Raw genomic sequence first — 12,849 nt, 5'->3', positions numbered from 1 at the left:
GTGGAGAACACATTGTGTATTTCCAGCTCCAAGGCTGTTGAGATCTGATTTGGCCCTCACAGGTGCTAAACTGTCTCAGGAATCCCAAAAACACCAAACCTCAAGATCATTCCAGCCATGCTCATTCTCACCACCAGCCATGCTTCAAAGCATCTCCTGTTTTGGGTCTAGCAGCGACAGCTCAAACAGAGCCAGCAGAGCTGACGTGGGGCTTTCCAAACCCCCCTGCTGTGTACAGAGCTTCCTAAGAAGAACTGCTAATCTGCATTGCTTTGGTGAAAAGGTGATTTCAGGCAGCTGAGAACAGGCTTATGGGGTTGCTTCTCTGTTCTTCATTCACCCAGCAAGAAGCAGGTTTGTGATTAGGGCTCAGAACAGCTATGGCAATGCAAACACTGATAGTAATAACAGTTGGTACTTAACGGTTCCTGTAGCCAAGCCCTTCTGACAGCTGTAAAGCTGACATTCCTCAGTCAGTACACACATGCCTTTATATGAAAGAATTAGTTATCCTGCATTGCTCTTAACCCATCGAGCTCCTGCCATGCCACTGTTTCCTGTTATCAGATACTTGTCAGTCATAAGCAATCAGTCAGCTCCTTGACAATTAGCAGGGGGGAAAAAAAAATTTCTCTGTGTCAATCCCAGATGTTTAAACCAGGAGCAGGATAAGCCACAAAATGTTCCACACTCAGAGCTCTGCAGTTCACTCTGTAGCCTGGCTTAGTGTTTCCTTGGCTATGCCTTGTAATTTTTAGTAATAACACAAGCACAGGATGTCCTTGATATAATTCCTTTGATAGCATGAGTTTTTGTTATTATTGTCGTTGGCTGTCTTTGCACAAACCTTGATTATTCTATGTATTGAGAATGTTTACAAGGAACTGGCATTGAGATTCTTCAAAACAAGCATATTAGAAAAGCAAAAAAATAATGACCGAAGGACTTTCTTTCACAAGGTAAAATCACCAGCATAAGGAAGAAAAGGGTTAGGTCCAGAACCAGCTGCACTGGCAATTAACACCCTCCAATGTAATTATTGGACAGAGTAGTTCTTCTAGTTTATCAGGCTGACACAGGAGGTTTTCTTTTGAGTGATTTTGCATCTGTGTGAGTGGGTTACCAAGATTAGAATAAGTGTTTTGTCTGTGTAATTGAATCTCAGCTACATATCAGCAGCACTGAGAGCTCCCTATTGGAACTGAGAGCCTGCGTTCTGGTTTCTGTGTAGTAAGAGAGCTCTGGCTGAAAAGTTTTCAGTCTATTACCCGAGGTAAACTAGGGGTGGCAGGAAAGGTAATAGCCCAGAGCAACAAATGAGCATACTGAGTAGATGAATGGCAAAGGTAAGAGACCCAAATCTCATGAGAGTTATGCTGACTTCACATTAGACCGTGCCATATTTTGTGGTTTGGTGGCATCTAGCACTGTGAGTCATGCTGTTCACAATGAAACTCCAAACCATGAAGAACTTGAGAGCTGTCATCCATTCACCCAGATGAAATACACCAGGAGATCTGTGGTGGAAAAGCAGAATATTAGCATCTCCTGTCATGTAAAATGAAGCCTATTTCCATGTGTTTGGAACCGCTACATCTTAACTGGAGAAAACTGAAAGTTTATTGAAGCTGAAGCAAATGTGATCTGTGCCTGTTTTGGAAAGTCATTATTGCCCTGATCATCTGGCCCTTTTTTAGTTTTAGTTTTGGCACTGTGGAAAGAGTAAATAAGATCAAAATATTCACAGTTTGTTGAGAAATTGTATGTACTGCACAGTAGTAAATAACATCTTGTGGTTTGTGTGATAAATTAAACATAATTGTTTTTCTCAAGGTTGAAATGAATTATTTCTGTCCCCCTAGATGTGAAACATTTTGCTTTGATATTTAACTTTGTCATTTTCCCCAGAAATCTTTTGTAAACATTTTCTTTTGCAAGAAATCAGGGATGCTTAAAGAGAAAAGAGAAGAAAACTTGTTCTTTGTGTTGGCAGGTTGCTGTTTTTAATTTAAAATACATGTGTTCAATTGTTCAAAAGTGTCTCTGAGAGTCTGGGTAAGGGAGCATCATTGTCTGAGGGAAAACATCAAGTGAAAACTGTGCTCCTGCAAGAGAATTTGTCCTGTAGTATATCCCAAAACATGTTCCAAACTCTAGACATATTAACAGATCCTACAGCCATGTTAAATGAGGATGGGGAAACTACTTGTATTATTTTCCCTTTGAGTAATGTTGCACAGGTTTTAACATTTTCACATCTTGAACCCGTGTCAGATCTAAGTTTCTTTGGAACAGTGGTACCAGCAATGCCTCCCAAAAGGAAGCTGCATTGAGGAGAGTGTTGGTCTCTTTTCTCAGATGACAAGTGATAGGACACACAAAAAAAGTCTCAAGTTGTGCCAGGGGAAGTTTAGATTGGACATTAGGAAGAATTTCTTCACGAAAAGGGTGGTCAAGCATCAGAATGGGCTGCCCAGGGAAGTGGTGGAGTTCCCATCCCTGGAAGTATTTAAGAGATGTGTGGATGTTGCACAAAGAGATACAGTTTAGTGATGGGATTCAGTAGATCAGGATGATGGTTGCACTTGATGATCTTGAAGGTCTTTTCCAACCTAAATGATTATATGAGTATACAATATTATGAATTGTTGCTAAATGGTGTAGGTGATGCATTGCAAGACAGAAATAAGAGGAAGAGGTAGGGGAAAGAGTGAACTTTGGTGATATTAATAGCTTCAGGAAGGGCTCTCACCTGAAGTATCACTCTATGAAATGGGACCTTGCTTATCCAACACGCTGGGTCTTTAACATTCTTTGTAGCAGTAAAAACACATGCTGCCGTAGACTGTTGAACCTTTCTCATTAATAATAGACATTTTCACTAAGATAATATAATTAATAAATGTACTCAACTTAAAAATTCTTACACTGACAATGACAATGATAATAGGTTAGTGTCTTGTTCATGCATTCATATTCATTCATTTTGTAATAGAGGATTTCCACCTTTGTAAGTGTATTGCTTTGGTAAATGTTGTTGGTTTGGTGGTTCAGCAAGAGACCTGGCAATGAGTATTCCGGAAAAGTACAACTTTCTGTCTTTACTGGGAGGAATATGCAACAAACAAGAAAGCAGAGCAATGGATAAGCTTGAAAGAAAAGTGATATATGACTATCTTAAGCATCTGCTCGTGACAGCAAGCATGCTCTTAAGCATGCTCTATGACGTTATTATAGAGGATGGACTAGACAGACATATGGTAGGAACCAGCAGAGCTTATCCTAAGACATCAGTGGTCATAGTAGAAAAAAGTCATCTCCCCCTGCAGTGCCTTTTATTTCTAACACTCAAAATAATTTTGTAATCATTTTTTTTTGACATTCAGAACAAATTATACCTACTACCACCAATCACCCCAATATCTCTAGTTACAGCTGCACACTGCATCAATGTGTATCTGAGGCCAGTGTACCAGACTATACTCTTGGGCACTGCTGAGAGTAAGAGGCACTTTGAAGTCCCAGGAAAACACTGTTCACAGGAGATGTTGAGTTTATTTTTAAAGAGCTTAGCTGTGAAAATGCAATGCAAATGATTTAAATAGTTTGCGATAAATGCTGACAGGAAAAGATTTGTTTGTGTAAAGCCAGGAACTTTCTGCTAAGGGAAAGCTACTATGACTTTGGCGTTTTTAATCTGTCTCTCTTGGCACACTACCAGGGGTTGGCATTTTTGTTCACAGGTTTCAGTTCTCTTAGCAAACACTGATCAGCTAAAAACGATGTTGCCACTTAAAGGTGGATATGACAGACAGTCCTACTACTTTTTTTTTTTTTTTAATTATTATTTTTAAGAAAAATGGTGCTAAGAATATTAAATCGTTTCATTATAGTTAGGGTTAAAGGCGGGAGAAAATGCAAGAATCCCAACCAGAATTTAATTCTGAATCTGCTTCCAGAAGGTCAGTCTGGGTTTCTCCTTCTCTTTCCTCATAACTGACCAGTGATTCCCGGGCCTCAGAAATCTGCCAGCCAAGATTTTCCCTGTCATCATATGTTTCCACCAGGGATTTCAGCTATGATAAAGCAGTGTACTCTGAAGACGCAACATTTAGTTAAAACACCTCTTAAAGGCATTGAGCTAGTTTATTTGCACAGTGCTTTCATCATGAGTCTCAGTCCTCATTCTCAGAGCAAACGCAAGAGCTCTCTTCAAGACCTTGAGAAAGCATCTTCTCCACCTTCCATTAGCAGCGTGTTAACAAGGATTGACAATATCCATATAGATCAAACTCAAGGTCAGTAACAGCAAGTGGGTGATCGCTGTGGACTGTCTTGAAGAACCGTAAAGAAGCTTTTTCCTAGCTGGCAAGCTGAGCAAACTGCCTCTTACAACGTTATGGCTGATGATATTGGCATTTTATGTAGTACCCAAGACTCCAGACAGGAAACAGACAGCAGTGTGAATGGGCAGCCAAGTGATGCTGGTATGCCCTGGAGGAGGAGTAATAATGCTGCAGGTCAGATTTTAATCATTTATGATAACACATTAACGGAAGATAGTTGAGCTGTGAAGCTAGAAATCACCAGCTCTTTTGTTTCTTGGAGAGAGTTTTAGTCTTGGTGAAAAGTGGCAGATTGGCCTCCCTGGAGTCTGGAGTCCTTTTGTTTGTCAAAGAGCAAGTACCATATGAACAGCAACGATATGCTCTTACTCTCCCTGCCAAATACCAGTAAGATGTCACTGCTTTCTCACAGTCTTTTTCTTCCTATTATTATTATTTTCTTTGCTATTGAGACTGTGTTCATGGTAGTCAATTTTATTGGTGATTCTTGTGTGTGCATTGAGTACATAAATTGAATTCAGGGCCTACTCCAAATCCCACTGGTGTGGATGGACTTTTATCTCTTTATTGGCATGAAAGAAACTTGTATGGAGTTCTGTGAATGAAGATGTGATTGCTGTCACCTGAAAGACCGATAACCTAAGCTTCCTGATGGCCTCCTATCAAGTTTGTCAGACTTATTACCTCTTCAAATTGTGAATGTTCACATCATATGCCTTCTAATATCCATCAAGCAATTGCAACTCATATGCAATTCATATGTTATGTATCTGCATACTGCTAAGTAACAAAGATTATACTAAACAAGTAATACCAACAAATAAAAAGCTAATTCCTGAAAATCTTGACCTTTCTGTAATTGCAGATAATAGTTTCCAAGTGCCCTGAGCATGTTTTTTGCCATCAGTTATTTCCTCATGTATACATAAGGTACTCAGGTTCTGTAGTGGTCTAGCCCAGAAATGTCCTTTTTATCAAGTCAAATAACATAGTAATAACAGTCATAACTATGTAGTACTTTACTAGACACTATTATTTTTCCTCTAGTAGTCTATGTAAAGAGGTGAGGGATGTACTCAGAATAATTTGTTTTCTGCCTTTCCAGACTAAGTATTTATAATTTTTTATTTTTTATTTTTTTTTACTTCTTTCCAAGGGACAGAAGGAGTTAGGGTATAAGTCCCACATCTTAGACTGGAAACACAATAAATTTACCTAGAAAATCTAAATTGAATAGGTTGATGGATAAATATCACTTAATATATTACAATAGATTTATTTTTCTATTTCTTTCAATGCTATTTCTTTTTACCTGCCATTAAAAAAAAAAAGAAAAAGAAAAAAAGAAAAAAAAAAGACAGTTCTTGTCTCTGGCTAGTTTCATGTTTGTTTGTTTTTGTTTGTTTGTTTTTGTTTTGTTTTGTTTTTTCCTACTGTTGTTTTTTTATTTTTTATTTTTTATTTTTTATTTTTTTATTTTTTTTTTTTACTTAAAAAACAACTTTTAGCCTTATAAAAAGTGTACGCTTCAAAGTTTGCTTTAAAATTCAAAGGGTTGTTCAGGTGCGCTAGAACCATACAGCCAATGAGCCAGTGTTCTGTTCCCTTGCTTTACATTGGTCCTTCCTGTTTGAATTAGGAAGCTTAGATCTTCTTAGCCTGCTGAGAGTGAATGTTTAGGTATTCAGACAAATCAAAGTTTAAAGGATTCCCAGGGATTTTAAGAATTCACTTTTCCTGAAATAAAAAAGTCCTGAAGCCACTGGTTGGAATTAGAAGCTAAAAAGCAAATGGTGGCTGAGCATAAAATGAAAGAGCAAAAATAAAGAACAAAAGAAGTTTATACAATTCTGAAAAAAAAACAATGTTAATGGTCAAAACTCATCTGTTTCCTCCACCAGCTTATTCTTAATAATAACAATAATAACAACAACAAACACACAATTTATATATATTATATATATTATATATCATAGCAGAAATCCCACTACACTGATTTATGGGGAGTTAAGAATAGTTTTAGTCCTTAATCCACTTGTCTGTGCATGAGACTTAACATAATACTTGCTTTATGGGATTCCTCATGTCCAAAATCTAATCAAGTACCTGGGCAGCCAAATCACAGAAACTGAAAAATGTGTTACCAGTCATCTTCTCCACCCCTTGTTAGAGCAGTACCTCTTCTATCTAGTCAGTGATAGCCTATTTTTATCTGCTACATATGACAGACATCTTCCTTTTTTCTGAGAAGATTTCCACAATTCATAATTTCATTTTAGGCTTTTAATTTTTTTTTTCATCTTATTCTGTTCACTTTCTTGGGCCTCTGATTAACATGTTCTCTTGCTCTTACTCTTTAAGTCCTTGTAGACAGCTGCGATATTCTTTCATTAGATTGATGGATTTAAAAAAAAAGACGGTAATTCTTTTGTTTGTTTGTTTGTTCTGTCTTGTTTTGTTTTACTTAGTATGATTATTTGTAAGGTGCCTGTGTGCTAACTCTAGAAAATATAAATCCTACTTTGGCTTATAGATAATGATATGAAATATGGTATGTGGGAAAGATAACGTGTTCCCTTCACTTTCTAAGACCTATAGTGTATTTCCTCAGCCTCAAAACTCTATTCCACTTTGATGCAGGCTACACAATAAACAGTATGTGGAAAGAATCTAGAGTAGGAAATTGAAGTCCCATGTGCATTGCACGTAGTTCTGTTTAAATGTTGAGACTCTAAATACTGGTGGATGCATTGGTCTATAACAGTGATGTAACGATGTCTGAAGTGGCTAGAAGCAAAGGTGAAGTAGAGGAGTCAGTACCACAGTAGAAGTAATGCTGCGCCATAATATAGTATGTTTGCAGAAAGGTGGAGGGTGCATCAATCCCGAGAAAATATTGCAGTTTTAAGTGGAAACATTGGCTGAGACAACTAGGAAAAAGCTGTAATACAACTGGCTTGTTTTAACAGGATTTGGGGTTAGCTATGGTTTTCTAGCAGGCAACTGGCTCATCACTTGCAGATTCACCAAATTCATTGGAGAAGTTTTGTTTTGGAAATATAGTAGCAATTTTTTCCCTCACAATTAGAAATAATAGTAGGACTTACTTTAGCTTCAGAAAAAAAAAAGGCATACCAATTTATAGCTTGATGAATAGTCTTCTTCCACCTGATTGCTGCAGGTGCAGCTCCATTATAAAGACAGGAAACAAAGTGAAGAAGAGTGGAAGAGTGAGCATATATATTTTTCTCTTTGCTTTTTCCTTAAGTACTTTAAAGAAGGATTTAATGCCAAGTTGTAGTATAAAGGTCTCATCAAAATAGCATAAACTGTCAGCTTTTCCAAAATAAATCCACCAGTTCAGCCATCATTTCTATAAGGTGTTGACAGCACTACACTGAAATTAAATAGCAAATGATGGTTCTGTTCACCTGACTTAATTTCTAGGACTGTCACTAAGAAAGTCCTAGAGATCTTAAACTCACTGGTGAGCAGCATGTTGAGCTCCCGGGTCTTACAGCTCAAATTGAGCTGTGTGGGGCAAAGTTTGTACAGTAGACAATCTGTCTTTTGTTTTCAAGCTGAGTGACATCTCTGAAAGCAAACTAAGGAATAAGGTTTTGTTTTTGAAATCTTTTTTTTGTCTAACATAAAGCACCAGTCAGGCACCAGTCTTGTTCCCTCTAAAATTCTGCACATGTTTTAAAGAGCTCTGGCTTATGGTTGCACTGGAAATCAACCTTTGACATGTCTTTACTTCAGTATGCTGCACAAAACTATGTTTCTATAATGCTGTTGGGAGAGGAGCAAAATCATCTTGTGAAAAGTAGCATCACGAGGAAAAAATGAAAATGCAATCTCTTTCATTTCCTGTGGCTTGTTGAGTGTTGTCATTAGAGCTCTCCTGGCCTCTCTCATCCTGTGGGTAATGAACTGAATCCAGACCTTAGAATTCAGAATTTTTGTACTGCATCACATTAACAGGCTACCAGATCACTTATTTGGACCCGAATAGTTCTGTTCAACACAAGTTTTCTTTGGATTGCCCAGATGCAGTATCAGAATATGTAGGGAGGCAATCAGGGAGGTGGTATTTTCTCTTGCAATGTTGCCAGCTGAAAGCAACCTTGATAGAGTCTTCCAAGACGAAGTTTCCTCATGATCCAAATTTCTACTGTTTATGAACAAACATAGTCAATTCTTTGTATGCTTCATATTCAACCAAAGAAGTCACCTGCAGTCTCTGCTCCTGTATCTGCAACCTCAAAACTTTGGTGTGGCTAGAAGTGAAGAATACCCAAAATGAGCAGGAAATTTATTGAGTCAACAATTCCCAAAGGTTTTTTGAAGTGCTGTTCAGATTTCCAAGTTTTGCCTAGCAAAACATTTGCTACAGAAAAATTGATGTGCTTCTTGCTGGTATGTCCCTGGAATGAGATCCCTTCATAAGGCGTATAGCTTTCTGAAGATCAGTGACACAGGTAATTTGAGACATCCAGTGCCATTTGAATGAATCTAGCCCAAAGATTAAAACCTCGTTGCTGGAGCAGACTGTGTGTCTCATCCCATACTGACCTAAATGATAATTTACTAACATTTATTCTAATGGATAAAGATTGTACTTCAGGGCAGCTGGCTGACATTTGCTCATCCTCTTGAGGAGAGTAGTCATTTATGAAGGATTTTGACTTTTCTCTTTTTTTTTTTATGTCCCAGCAGGGGACAGATGATCCCTTTGCATTTGAAGTGGACAGTACTGTTGACTAACATTATAAAGGAACCATAGTTCTTTTCCCTAGCAACTTCAGGAGACTTAACTATAAAGGTCAGAAGTTTCCTTTTATGTTGAATTTCTGTTGCTTTTCAATGGACACTTGAAGGTTTGACTGGCCAGTTCCTATCTGTTAATACTTAAGTCAAACACATCTCCTGCTTATTTTCTTAAGGTCGGGAAGTTACATTCTGGGAGCCACACAAGGAACTTCCACAAAGCCTATTTGTATATTTGAAGACTGTCCTGCAGCTGCTCACTGTGTTTCCTAAGCTCTCTGAAGCAGAAAGCCACTTCTAGGAAAGTTGTGTGCGATTGTATAAACCCATTAAATTCATTTCCACTTCTTCAATGAAAAATGGCACATGGAGTTGCAAATTTTTTAATATAGAAGGTGGGGTAGTTAGAAAGCCAATATTAGTGTTGATGCTGTAAGAATAAAATTAAAAATGCATGTACTGGGGAAATTCATTCTTACTTTTTATTTCCCCTTCCTAGGACAAAATATTCAGGTCTGGATTCATCCTGTCTTACTAGAGACGAGTCTACACCTGTTGCAAAATGTTGGACATAAACACCTCTAGATGATAATTCAGGTTTGAGGGATGATGAAAAGCCCATCTCACTCCACTAACCACTGAGAGTGACCTTATAATATCATACTCTCAACCTGACTTCCTTATGCAAGTTCCAAGAGTTAGATGGAGTTACATAGGCTGAAGCCAACCGAAGATTCACCTGGTGATAAAAATAAAACAGATTGCTTTGTTTCTAGATATGAAATTGCTTTCAGAAAATGAGCAGGGGGAAAGACAAGAGAATATTTTTGTTCTGAATATGAATTTGTCTTCCTTCTGCCTTAGAGGTGCTCTCTGTTTTCTTCACTGAAGAAAAAAATGGAATGAATGGGGAAAAAAGAGAAAGAGATACCCAACTTTTAAACAAAAACAAGCAAAAAGTTTGACTTGGAATAAAATGGAATGGAAATCCTTTGTGAACTTTCAGTGAACTACTGAAAACTGATAAGGAAAATGTTACTTTCATTAAAAGCATCATGGTTCTTCACTTTAAATACCTATTTTCTGTTTAAAGTGGCAGGAACTGAAGTGGCCAAACCTTTAAAAAGGTAAAGACCCATAAAATAAAGAACTAATAATAATAAAGACTTGAACAAAGGTCTGCATGGTTTTTGGTAATCTGAAATCACAACACAAATATTAACTTCTGAGAGTTTCCAATATATCAGTCAGTCCAAATGAATACTCATAGCAGAAGAGAACAAAATGAAACACAGCTGCAGATCCCTCACAAAAGCAATGAAGAAATGGTTTGCAAAATCAGGAAATTAAGGAGGTGATGAGCTTTAGGCAGACATCTGATGCCCTGGGTACTAGGGTGAAAGACAGATTGCAGCTACTGGGAGACACTGCTGCAGGGCTGGTGTCTGTGTCTTCTGGCAGACACAGAGATAACATGGAAAGGTGTCAGTCCTAGTGCTCTACTAACTAGTGATAGCATCCAGTCTTTCTGGGGAGGTAACAAGGTGCTTCTCCTGTCCTTCTGCCCCCACCAGGGCCAGCATGGATTAGAGACTGCTGCCAGACCCTGAAGTTAAACAGAAAAGCCCTCACTGTGACTGCAAGCTTAAGAGGACTCAGTTACAGCTTACACCTCTGCATGTACCATGTCCTCCTTTCTTTTAAAAGCTATAAAGTCATATCCAAGATGATGTACTTTCATGCTAGGTGGATTGTGGATTTGAAAGCCCATATCAAATAGAATTGATCAAAGTAACTGTAGAAACCAAATCTGGCAGCGGCTTGTCTCTTGGGTGCATTTTTGTCAAGTGCTCGCAGAAAGCTACAGACTTAGACTGGCCCCACCTAAGAGAGAGGCTTTGCAAGGGATTCTGCTGTGCGATGATAGAAACGGTGGTAAATAGCATTAATGGTGAGTGACAGTTGTGCCCTATTTTTCCGTATCACCCAGCTGTGAGTTGGTTACCTTCCTTAGATGAAAGTTTCTTTGGCCCTTGCATCAGGCTGAATTTCGGATGGAAGTGCTGTGTCAGAGGGCAGAGAGCTATGCATGTTGAGGCAAATGGACTGAAAAGTGGGAAAGAACAGAAAGAAAATGAATGAGCATCTGTGAAATCTGGCATACACAGAATTCATACAACTAGACATAATCCACGAGTGAGGGGAAGGGTATACTTCAATAAAATAAGCTACTTTATTAAAAATGTAAATGACACTAGAGCTATAGAACGCTTGCCAACATTCCAGCTCACTCTGAAAAATGACAGGAAAGTATGATTGACAATTTTTAATGCAGCTTAATTTTTTTATTTTATTTTTTTTTCAGAATCCAAAATATAAAGCTATGGGTTGTAGGAAGTGTTTATTAAACCTAAAAATGAGCAATAAATGAGCAATTCAAACACTTGCATGAGCCATAGTATAGTGATGAATGAGGAAGAAGAGAAATAAAAACAGTACCAGTGGTGGTAGTATTATTTTCAGAAAGGCTAAAAAAGAACATTGCTTCTGTGATCTTAAACATAAGAATTTCTAGAATAGAGAAACACCTGAAAAATTATAGTATGAAAGTGTAGGTGGTAGAGCAGCATTAAATCAGTATTTGATCCTGGACCTGAGAAATATAAAATAGAAGGGCAAGATAACAGATCTGATTCTTCCATGTGTATACATGGTAGTGGATGCAGTTCCCTGTGCAAATTGCTTAAAATACGTTGAGATATTCTAAGATTACTGCCACTAAATAATGTGAGATGTGATCATTATTAATCATTATTTTATTACTGTTGTAATAAAGCTCTAGAAATAGACATAGGTGTAAATCAGCATTGCTCCATTGCTCTGTTGACTTTCAGTTTAGTGATGCTGATGTGCATCATTGAGGAGTAGTTCAGAATCTGGACATAGATATAAGGACATCTTCTTACACACAGAGAAAATATGTTTCTCTTTTACTGGAACTGCACTAGTTTTTTTTTGTTTGTTTGTTTGTTTTTTTGTATGTGTGTGTTAAACATGTACAACAATATAGATATTTACCTGTAACGTACCAAGCATTAAATTCTTGTATACTCAAAAGTTAACAGGTGTTAAAAATACTTTCAGAGTAATCCTGGTGTTTTATTGTTAGATTTCATCATATCAGCATTTCCTGCCTGATGAGCTGGTGCTCTGTAAAGGTAAGGTAATGGAAGCACGAGCTTCTTCTTCAGTATTAGGAAAAGCTGCTTTGGTTTCCCACGTAAATTATGAGGCTTGTGCTGTGGTTCTTCGGGTCTTGAGATTACTGATCAGATCAGGTTAGGGACTTGCTCCTCTGCATATGGGAAGCCTTGCAGGGAGTGGGAGGCTGTGCTGGGCTGTCAGCTGGGAGCCCTGCAAGCACCAGGGCTGAACTGGAGCCTCCGAAGGGCTACAAGGCACCTCCTGCAGCAGCCTGGTTCTGTGGAGCGTCTCAAGTGATCCCAAGGCACCTTCTGCAAGGGTAGGGCTGACGGCTTCCATTTTCTAGCAAATTCCAGCTTGTCTGGTTGCCTTTTGCTCTACTGTTTTTTTGTTTTGTTTTGTTTTGTTTTGTTTTTCCATGCAGTTTCCATAACAGAGGGAGCTCCTCAAGCTCCAAAGATAAGTGGCGTTTGTGGGGCTGGGAGTTGAGGCCACATATTTCCCCACAGGAACAGCCACATGTCAGTAA

The 12,849-nt window shown here is 38.2% G+C and overlaps 1 protein-coding gene across 7 annotated transcripts in view; it reads left to right on the top strand.

The window, feature by feature from the left end:
- LRFN2 (leucine rich repeat and fibronectin type III domain containing 2) overlaps positions 1-12,849 on the top strand; it is a 227,500-nt gene that overhangs the window by 151,109 nt on the left and 63,542 nt on the right. The window contains exon 1 of one of the 7 annotated variants that reach the window (XM_083829392.1): positions 5,867-12,334. The exons of the other annotated variants lie outside the window; for them this stretch is intronic. The gene's annotated coding sequence lies outside the window, so the exon portion shown is untranslated. Of the gene's footprint in view, positions 1-5,866; positions 12,335-12,849 lie in introns of those variants that run through there. 7 annotated transcript variants of the gene reach the window in all.

The sequence above is a fragment of the Anser anser genome (assembly GCF_964211835.1).
Source record: "Anser anser genome assembly, chromosome: 3".
Taxonomy (NCBI): domain Eukaryota; kingdom Metazoa; phylum Chordata; class Aves; order Anseriformes; family Anatidae; genus Anser; species Anser anser.
This window is presented reverse-complemented; position numbering and strand designations above follow the sequence as displayed.